The sequence below is a fragment of the Carya illinoinensis genome, chromosome 2, assembly GCF_018687715.1.
Source record: "Carya illinoinensis cultivar Pawnee chromosome 2, C.illinoinensisPawnee_v1, whole genome shotgun sequence".
NCBI classification, from domain to species: domain Eukaryota; kingdom Viridiplantae; phylum Streptophyta; class Magnoliopsida; order Fagales; family Juglandaceae; genus Carya; species Carya illinoinensis.
Window position 1 is genome coordinate 15,019,898 of NC_056753.1, and position 10,640 is coordinate 15,030,537.

General features: G+C 39.9%; 1 long non-coding RNA gene across 1 annotated transcript; it reads right to left on the minus strand.

Moving 5' to 3' along the window:
* Window positions 1-7,948: 7,948 nt before the first annotated feature.
* LOC122300154 lies at window positions 7,949-10,388 on the minus strand. Its single transcript, XR_006239932.1, has 3 exons — window positions 9,990-10,388; window positions 9,370-9,476; window positions 7,949-8,216 (listed from the first exon to the last, which is right to left on the minus strand). It is a non-coding gene; the product is annotated as an uncharacterized LOC122300154 (long non-coding RNA).
* Window positions 10,389-10,640: the final 252 nt, after the last annotated feature.

The following is a 10,640-nucleotide window of genomic DNA, read 5'->3' on the forward strand; positions in this document are numbered from 1 at the left end:
GTAGTTTGGTTTTGAAACGATATTTGAGACTTGTAATATTTTATTATGTAAGTTTTAAACGGGTTTGTATTAAACAAAAATTATGGTACTTAGTTATAAGACTTTTATTATCCGCTGCGTGTTTTTATTGCACACTTGTTGCATATACACACACTTGGCACTTGGCAGTAAGGTGGTGACCCGTGTTGTCATCATCCCAACGTCTCAATTTTCACGTATCCGTACGTGGGATTTAGGGGCATCACAGGTGGTATCAGAATGGTTTGACTATGGGTAAAACCACATGTCTCGTAGGTGTAGTACTAGAAAGTTTTTAAAGTTGTGATTTGAAATTTATTTTAATTAAAGTTTGCTATTTGATTTGAATTTATGTGAGTTAGCTTGTTTGTATTTATTTATTTAGTTATGTTATTGTATGTTAGTATATTTTATTTTCTTGTTATGTGGTTTTGGTTTTGGTTTTGGTTTTATGTTGTTTGTTTGTTTTTTTTTTTTTCGATATTTAAAGGGGGTCAAAGGTTGTGTTGTGGTAGGAAGATGGTAAGGCCAAAAAAGGCTACTCAAGAGCCTCGGGATGATACGCCAAGAGACGATGCCATAGCCCAAGCGCTAAGGCAAATGACTGAGTTCATGCAGCAAAATTTTAGTCCACAATAAGGAGAGTCTAGTAGAGTGGTGCAAGCTGGATGCACCTATGAGCGCTTTCTAGCGCATAGAACTCCATCCTTCACAGGAGAAGATGATCCACTTCAGGCTGGAAAGTGGATTAGAGATTTAGAAAGAACTTTGAAGTCTGTGGTTGCACTGAGGCGCAACAAGTACTTTATGCCAGTTATTTGTTGCAAGGCACTGCTTCTGAATGGTGGGATACAAAAAGAGTAATGTTGGAGTCAGAATTGGGGTCTTTTGCCGCTGTGTCCTGGCAGCGTTTTAAGAAAGAATTTAATGATCGATTCTTTCTCGCTTCTGTGAGGCGGCAAAAAGCAAGAGAGTTTACAAGCTTGGTCCAAGGAAGTATAACCGTGGAACAGTACGCCCGAAGATTTATAGACCTTGGGCGATTTGCTACCCACCTCATCGCCACGGAGGAGATGCAGGCTGAGCGTTTCCAGGATGGTCTGCGTCCTGATATACGCAAAATGGTAGTCTGTCATCGGATTTTCACTTTTCAGGATTTAGTTGATTTGGCCACTCTTGTAGAGCGAGAGATTAATTTGAGTATGGGCTCCCCTCCAGGACAAAAGAGGCGAAGTTTTACTGGCAAAGGGAGTAGTTCTGGTTCGCCTCAGAAGTTTGTTCAGCGGACCGGGACTCAACCACAAGCAGCCTCGGGAGTGCGTATGGGAGGACGGGTGCCAGTTTGTGGAATGTGTAATAGAGCCCATGAGGGTGAGTGTCGGCTAAGTGGTGGAACCCATTGTTACCGTTGTGGCCAAGAGGGACATTTCGCTCATGAGTGCCCTGTTAGAGTTCAAGGAAGCCATGGAGGTCGACATGGTGGAAGAACTAATCAGAGGCAAACAGTGCAAGCTCAAGTATATGCTGTTACACCCGGAGATGTTGATGATGAGGCACCAGCGACCCATGATGCTGGAGTGATTACAGGTATGGATCTAATTTAATTTTGGATTTGATTTTTGGTGTGATTTGGTTTCTTCTTTGTATTTGGATTTCATTGGTTAATGTGATTGGTTCAGGGAGAGTCCGTTTATATGAATTTTATGCTTGCACTTTGTTTGATTCGGGTGCATCTCAGTCGTTTGTATCTTCCACTTTCACTCGGATATGTAATTTGGTTACGAGACCCTTGCCAAAATCATTAGTAGTGACTCTACCGAATGGTGAAGTGGTGTGGTGTTCCAAAGTTGCATTGTGTTGTCCTTTGAATTTTGGTGGAAGGTTTCTGGATGTAGATTTGGTTGTATTTAAGCTGCTGGGATTTGATATTATCCTTGGGATGGATTGGCTATATCGATATTCTGTGAGTATTAATTGTAGAAGTCAAGTAATTAGCTTTCAGCTCCCAAATGGTGATTATTTGGAATTTGCGGGAAGTAAGCTAAAAGAAAAGCCGGTAGTTATATCAGCAATTCAAGCGAGAAGAGAGATTGCTTGTAGAGCGGATGCCTTTTTAGTCCAAATAGTGTCTACGCCGTCTGAGAAGAAGTCATTGGTAGATATTCCAGTTGTGGAAGAATTTCCTAACGTATTTGTGGATGATTTGCCTGAGTTACCCCCAGTTCATGAATTGGAGTTTGTTATTGACTTGGAACATAGAGCGGTTCTTGTACATAAAGCCCCTTACCGTATGGCACCAGCTGAATTAAAAGAGTTAAAGGTTCAGTTGCAAGAATTGGTAGATAAAGGGTTTATTCAACCAAGTACTTCACCATGGGGTGCGCCAATGCTGTTTGTTAAAAAGAAAGATGGTACTCTCAGAATGTGCATTGAGTATCGAGAACTAAATAAGGTGACCATCAAGAATAAGTATCCTCTTCCACGGATCGACGATTTGTTTGATCAGTTTCAAGGAGCAGCTGTGTTCTCGAAGATTGATTTGAGATCAAGATACTACCAGTTACGGATAAGAGATAAGGATATACCCAAAACTGCTTTTAGATCGAGATATGTGCATTATGAATTTAAGGTGATGCCTTTTGGGTTAGCCAATACCCCTGCAGCTTTTATGGATTTAATGAATCGGGTATTTCGACCTTATTTGGATTCCTTTGTGGTAGTTTTCATTGATGACATTTTAATTTATTCCTGAGATTTTGAAGAGCATGTTTATCATCTTCGTCTAGTTCTTGGAAAATTAAGAGAACATCAGTTGTATGCCAAACTCAACAAATGTAAATTTTGGATGGAGGAAGTCAAATTTCTTGGGCATGTGATTTCCCGAGACGGGGTGGCTGTTGATCCTAGCAAGGTGAAAACTATTTTGTCATGGCATCGTCCAACGACCGTGCATGAGATTCAAAGTTTCTTAGGACTTGCCAGATATTATCGAAGGTTTGTGGAGGGATTTTCTCGCTTATTCGGACCTCTCACTGCTTTGACTAGAAAGAATGCAGAATTTATTTGGTCAGACAAGTGCGAGAGAAGCTTCCAAGAATTGAAGAAGAGATTGACCACTGCACCAGTATTGGCACTTCCAGAACCACACAAGTCATTTGTAGTTTTCAGCGATGCGTCTAAATTTGGATTGGGATGTGTCCTTATGCAGGAGGGACATGTTGTTGCTTATGCATCTCGTCAGCTAAAAGATCATGAGAAGAATTATCCGACGCATGATTTAGAATTGGCTACGATTGTGTTTGCTCTTAAGATCTGGCGGCACTTTTTGTATGGAGAAGTCTGCGAAGTATACACCGATCATAAGAGTTTGAAGCACTTGTTTTCTCAGAAGAATTGAACATGAGGCAGAGACGATGGCTAGAGTTAATCAGTGATTACCAATGCGAGATCAAGTATCATCCGGGGAAGGCAAATATAGTTTCTGATGCTTTGAGTCGAAAGTCGTACTTGGAAGATAAAGCCGAATCGTCAGGATTGGATTCTTTACTTTGCGGGATGAGAAGACTTCTTATTGAAAGTTTACAGCAAGAGGAAGTGTTATCTTCAATTCTTGATATTCAAGTAGTTGATTTTTGAGGAATTGAAAACTCTTCAAAGGAAGGACCCAAAGCTTTTAGATATTAGAAAAAGAGTCAGAAAATCTAGAGGGCCGTTGCATTATAGTATGGATAAGGATGGAATTCTTCGGTTCCGAGATCGTAGAGTAGTCCCCAAAGATTTAGAATTCAAGGAGCGAATTATGGCAGAAGCTCATGCGGCCCCTTATTCAGTTCATCCTGGCAGTACATAGATGTATCAAGACTTGAAGAAAAATTATTGGTGGGAAGGAATGAAGAAGGATATTGCCTTGTATATTGAGAGATATCACACATGCCATCAAGTTAAGGCCGAACATCAAAGACTCGCTGGTATGCTCCAACCCCTCCATATTCTTGAGTGGAAGTGGGACAACATTACGATGGATTTTGTAGTGGGCTTACCGAGGACTCCTAGTGGAAAGAACTCGGTTTGGGTGATTGTCGACCGGTTAACTAAGAGTTCTCATTTCTTGCCTGTTAATAACATTGATTCCTTGGGTAAGTTGACTCGCTTGTACGTAAAAGAGATAGTACGGTTGCATGGTATACCGAAGAGTATTGTATCGGATCGGGACCCAAGATTCACATCTCAGTTTTGGAAAAGTTTGTAGGCAGCATTGGGTACTAAGTTGAAGTTTAGTTCTGCATGTCATCCTCAGACGGACGGCCAATCAGAGCGCACTATTCAGACCCTTGAAGATATGTTGCAAGCATGTGTTATGGAATTTCAAGGAAGTTGGAAAAATCACTTGCCGCTCATAGAATTTGCTTATAATAATAGCTTCCATGCGTCCATCCAGATGGCTCCTTATGAAGCTCTTTATGGGAGGAAGTGTAGATCGCCTTTGTGTTGAGATGAAGTCGGGGAGAATAAAATAATTGGGCCCGAATTAATTTAAGAAATGCAAAGTCAAGTTCGGATTATAAGGGATAAAATGGCGGCAGCTCAGAGTCGTCAGAAAAGCTACGCAGATACAAGGAGGAGAGAGTTATCTTTTGAAGAAGGTGATTGGGTTTATCTCAAAGTCTCTCCCATGAAAAGAGTTAAGCGTTTTGGTAAAAGGAGGAAACTGGATCCGAGATATGTTGGCCCTTTTTAGATTTTGGAGAAGGTAGGATCCATCGCTTATAGAATTGCTTTGCCAGAATATTTTGGGGAAATCCATGATGTTTTTCATGTATCATCCTTGAAGAAGAGTTTTGGACAACAATAGCCACGCTTTGTCGACCCAGAGTGTATTCAACTGCAACCGGATCTTACTTATGAGGTTGTTCCTTTGCAGATTATGGATTGAAAAGAGCAACAGTTAAGATCCAAGACGATACCTTTGGTAAAGGTGACATTAGGGGGTTTGTTAGCTCAAGATTTCTCTTGGGAGAGAGAAGCAGACATGAGAGAGCAGTATCTCTATTTGTTTGAGTAAATGACAGTACGTATCTTGAACTTGATCTTAGTGGAATCATGTGGCTTGCTTCAAGTTAGTGTTTGATCTTGCAAATTTCAAGGACGAAATTTGTTTTAAGGGGGGAGGATGTGATACCCCATTTTTACGTGTAATTTCACTGAAGGAGTATTTTAATTTAATTAAAATATTATTTCTTTTATTTTAAATTATTGTATTTTAATTGGATTTATTTTAGTCGTTTTATAGTTTTTAAATTTGTTTTCTTCGGATCAGTTTTTGGACTCCGGATGTGAGGATTGGATCTCATTTCTTTTTCCCATATTTTCTTTTTCTCTTTTCCTTTTCTTTTTCCTTTCCTTCTTTTCTTTTTTTCTTCTTTTTCTTTCTTCTTCCCCGTCCGTGCGCTGCACGTTCTCTCTCTCTCCTCTATCGCCATTTGCTTCTTCAGCCCAGACCACCGCCGTCCGACCACCGTGGCCTACACCACCCACCCAGTTCTCTTCCCCTCCGGCTGGTGAACCACCCCACCAAGTTTCACCTCCATCTGAGCCGTCGTTTGCCGCTGAGAGCCCCTCCAAGCAGCACGGTTTTTGTGCATTTCCGCCGCCGTCGTTCTTTCTCCGGCCACCATCTCTTCACCACTTCATCACCTACCTCTTGCCATCCTAAACCACCCATTTCCGGTCCCGATCCGTTGCCAGAGCAGCTCCCACGAGCTCAACTCCGTTTTGTCGTTTTTTCGCTTCCACCACCATTTCCACTGCCACCCACGGCCAAATCTCACTTCCACTAGTTTCATAAACATCTCTAGGTCATTTCCTATCAATCCCAAGTCTTGGGTTGTCCCCGTTCGAAAGTGAGTATTTTACAACCCACGGCCACAGTGTATTATACACTGTTACGTTATTTTTTCTCCGCCGTTTGTAACGTCGTGATCCTTCAAAAATTATCTTTTAGCACTGTAAGTATTTTCCAAACTCTATTTTAGATTTAAATATATTATTACTTTTACAATAAATTCATTGACTGGTTGGTTAATTCCGGATTGAATCCGAGGAGTCGGGGGTTGGATGAATTGAGGACGGAATTGTTTGTTATTGTTGATTTTGTTATTTATTGGATGGATTGTGTCTTGAGGTGTGCATTGCATGGTGCATTCATGTGCATTTATTAAATTGAGAAAAACTGGTTTTATTTGTGTAAGTGAATTTTCGGGTGCGTGTGTATCACGACTCCAAGCCGAGATGTGGTATTATCTCAGTGGAGCTCCTCTGATCACTCGAGAGTGTAATATACTGAGTGACGTCCCCTGAGTTGTCGCTGGGCGACAACGGGAGCGGGCGGGATGGTAACGCTCTCGTATCGACTCCGTAGCCCTTTGCTAGCGAGGGCTAGAGGATGCTTGGTTACGTATGCGCGAGGCGCGGAACTGTGCATTGCTCGTTACGAAGTTACACGCATGATCGTTACTCATGGTGTGACGATGGGAGCCAGGGGGTGTGGATGACCCCTAGGGGAGGTCATGGTGCATTCGGATTAATTGGATATTGAATTGAGTTGGATTTGGGCCAAATGTGACTTTTGGCGTGAGTTGGAAAGTAATATGTTTTTGGAGCCAAATGGGATTTTGGCGTGCGTGGGAAAAATGTAGATTTATAGAATATGTGCATTTAACATTCTTTCATGCATATTGTTGAGTTTAATATGTTTTTATCTTGTGGTGTTTGGATCTTTACTTACCTGCGGCACCATTTTAGTACCATAGACTTTGATGCAGATGTCGAGGAGGAGGAGGAGGCTGAGCCCGAGGAGGCGGCTCCGCCAGAGTATTAATTTGGAGTTTTATGCCTTGTAGTTTGGTTTTGAAACGATATTTGAGACTTGTAATATTTTATTATGTAAGTTTTAAACGGGTTTGTATTAAACAAAAATTATGGTACTTAGTTATAAGACTTTTATTATCCGCTGCGTGTCTTTATTGCACACTTGTTGCATGTACACACACTTGGCACTTGGCAACAGGGTGGTGACCCGTGTTGTCATCATCCCGACGTCTCGATTTCCACGTGTCCGTACGTGGGATTTGGGGGCGTCACAGTATCACTTCGCCTTGGTTTTAGCTTGGCTAGTAACTTCTCTATTGCAATTTTGTTGAAGAAAGGTTGTTTTTCTTGGTATTGTCTCTCGAATGCCACTTGAGAAAAAAGACATTTCTGAATTGGCTTGCAAGCATTTGGTGTCTAATCATGTTTTATTGTTAAATTTAAGTTCCATTGCAAAATGGAGTTGGAAATTTCAGTTCTCCAAGATAGCTGAAACTGTTGAGCTTCAACAGGACATCCGAAAGTACATCAGAAATTTTGAGAAACATGGCTTTGACTCGAAGATCGCAAGATCAAATAGTTATGACGCAGATGAATAGAATCTACAGGCCTTAGAACAAAGCTTGTTGTGTGATAGGGGCCAAGTTAAAATATAGAATCGAGTCTGGTGGTTTGCATTTGTACGGTGGTGGTATCACAATTTCATGCTCTCCGTTTGTTTCTATCACCTGAATGCTGTGGTTATGGGAATTTGGGGTGTTGGCTTGTTCTACTTTCTCACAGTCCAGACAATAAATCTTGCAACTTCTTTCATGTTTAATACAGAGATTTCAAACCCAATGTTTGTACTCATCGATCTAGATTTAGCCACTTAAGATCTGTTTTTTCTTTCTTCATGGCAACAAATTGGTTTGAGGCCGACACAATGGGGAGATTCGCTATTTGTTTTCTTCATAGCCACTTGAGTGTTGGCTTGATCTATTTTTTTTTTCCTAGTCCTTCCTTTTGTCCATCTGACCATAATCAATGAACAGCAGCATCATGAACACTTGTACAGAGAGGATTTAGAGACACATTTCATCAACTAATAAATAGAGTGATGCTTTTTTTTACAAGTAATTGAGGTCTCACAACAACTGTATTTTTTTACAACTAGTAAGTAGACACATTTCAACTACTCGGCCCGACATCATCAACCTTCTCATCTCTCAAGCAAAATTTTTTGAACAAATTTACTGCATTGATGATGAACTATCATCTCTCAACTCTAAGATGTGAAATGGGAATGCCATATGCAAACTAGGCACATCCAGAATTTGTTTATGACTTTTCTGCAAGAAGATAAGGAGGATGTTAGTATATATAGTTCTATAATGTACTTATAAAAAAATATATTGTTGTATAATATAATGACATCACTCTGTGACCCGTCAAGGATGGGCAGAACAATCATGAACAAAAATCATTCCGGTTTTCAGAGCTTTAACTAATTAATCATTACACAACCAACGTATATAGCAATAGATTCCTAATGAGCAAGAAAAGGTTGCTTGAAAAATAAAGAATGAGTAGGTTGATACTAGATTCACAGCCAATGAAATCACTTTTATTAGAATCCTTATAATGAAGGAAAAAACAAGAAATATCCCAAAGAAAGCAGAGGAGACAAGCTTACAATAAAAAGTATAGGTATGAACTCTATTTCACATTTTTTTTGCAGCATTGAACTATATTTCCTAAAACATTTCCCTACCATTTATGCAATACACGCATAAACATATATTTTCCATGTAAATTGTAAAATAAGCCCTCGCACTTGAGGTTCATCCTTTTACTTCAAAAATCAAAGAATTTCTGCCAATTTATTTCAATGGAGTAAGATTGGGCCAAGCTCTCTTCCTATCTTGGATCATATTCCAGTTCTTCTTTTATTTTTTTTTTATTTTTTTTGTCGGTACAAAACCATCGTATTCACTATCCTCATCTTCCCCCTTGCCTCAACCAAAAATAAAAATAAAACCTTTGAATATATAAAACCTTTTTCATGTTATCAGGACCTCTTAACTTTTTTCTCATTTACTAGAGTGGTGTTTCTCATGTATACACCCACCCTATATACTCGACCAATGCCTTTTGATCATGAATAGAGTTTTAACTTGCTTATAAATAAAGGAAAAAAATGCAACTTTAACCAAATTGTGAGAATCAAGTTATCTGCAATGATTTGCCTGTGCTATAGAAATGCTAAGGCCATATGTTTAGTTTTGAACCAGTTGGCAAACATAACTAACAGGTAACAGTACTACCATGTGGTGTTGAGTGAAAAGCACAAAGTACAATGCTTCCCAAATTCAAGGTTGTCATGCAGAAAATTGAATTAAATCAAACAGTTTCACATTCCATAGATAAATTATTTTATGAAAACCCCATAATAACACCACACAGTATATAAACATGTACTTAACAAAGCTAAAGAGCACTCACAGCCTAGTTAGGAAGTAATGCCAGCACAGTGGGTGAGAGCCCACAGTACATGCCTCGAAACCCCTCCTTGCGAAATATTTGTTCCAAACTACCAACTATAAGACTACCTGAATCACCAAACGAAAGAAAACAAAAGAACCTCACAGATTAAACTCCATTTTAAACAACTGCCAAGTTGCTCAATTAAATTCATACACCAAAAAAGTCAATCAAGTGAAACCTCAAAGGCTATGGTTCTATCAGTTATGAGAAACAAATATGTCTCGATGTGAAGGGCACACCTTTAGCAGTTCCATTGCTGAGCTGAGACAGACCATGGACCTAAAACCTGGTATTTATAACATCTAAAGGACAGACAAATGTCGCAACAATAACCCCTGCCCCCAAAAATTTCACCAACAAATACTTCAGTACAAAAAGAAAACATCAAGATTTTAGTGGTGATAATAATAGGGAAGGAAAGTAAAAACTCCAAGCTCTTAGACATATTGACCAAGCCAAAACAAGTATTTCTACTCTTTCACTCGCTTTCATTGTTACTTTCATCCATTTTCTTAGGAAAAAAACACAAAAAAGCATAAAAAACAGAACAAGAAAAAAGGAATGAGTAGAAATCATACGAGTAAGTCAGCAACGCAAGCGGACGTGCGGCTCAACAGCTTCGCTTCGTTCTCTCTCTCTCTCGCTACCCCCACCCACAACAACTCACGGCACAACAACAGTTCGCCACAAATAAGGTATCCTCGATTTCTCCAACTACCTCCTTAACTGAATGGGTGGCGATGGGAGAAGGCAGGCGACGAGTGGTTCCCGTGAACTCCTCCCTCTAGTTCGAAATGGTCTGTGGGGAAAACAGGATGGGTGGCGTGGGCAGAGGTAGGCCGATGAGTTGCCAGTGCTGGGAAACGACAGGGACATCGACGCTCGAGGGTGCTGGGCGACGAGAGGGAGGGAGGGAGGGGGCTGCGAGAGCGGGATAGGTTCGGAAATGGGTTCTCTGCGTCCAAAATTTCAAATTGTAATTTGGAAAAAAAAAAAAGAAAAACGGGCAGCCACGTAGTGTGTACTTGCTACAGTGGCTACTCTATGGAACAACTCGCTATCAATAATGGATTCCGAGCATTTGTCAGCAGTGTTTTCAAATTTTTTTTAATAATTAAAAGAATATTTTTCAATAATATTATAAATCTTGTTTTAAAAAAAATATTTAAGAATTTCAAAAAATATGAATGAAAACAAATTTGAAAAATAAAAAAAATAAAAAATAAAAA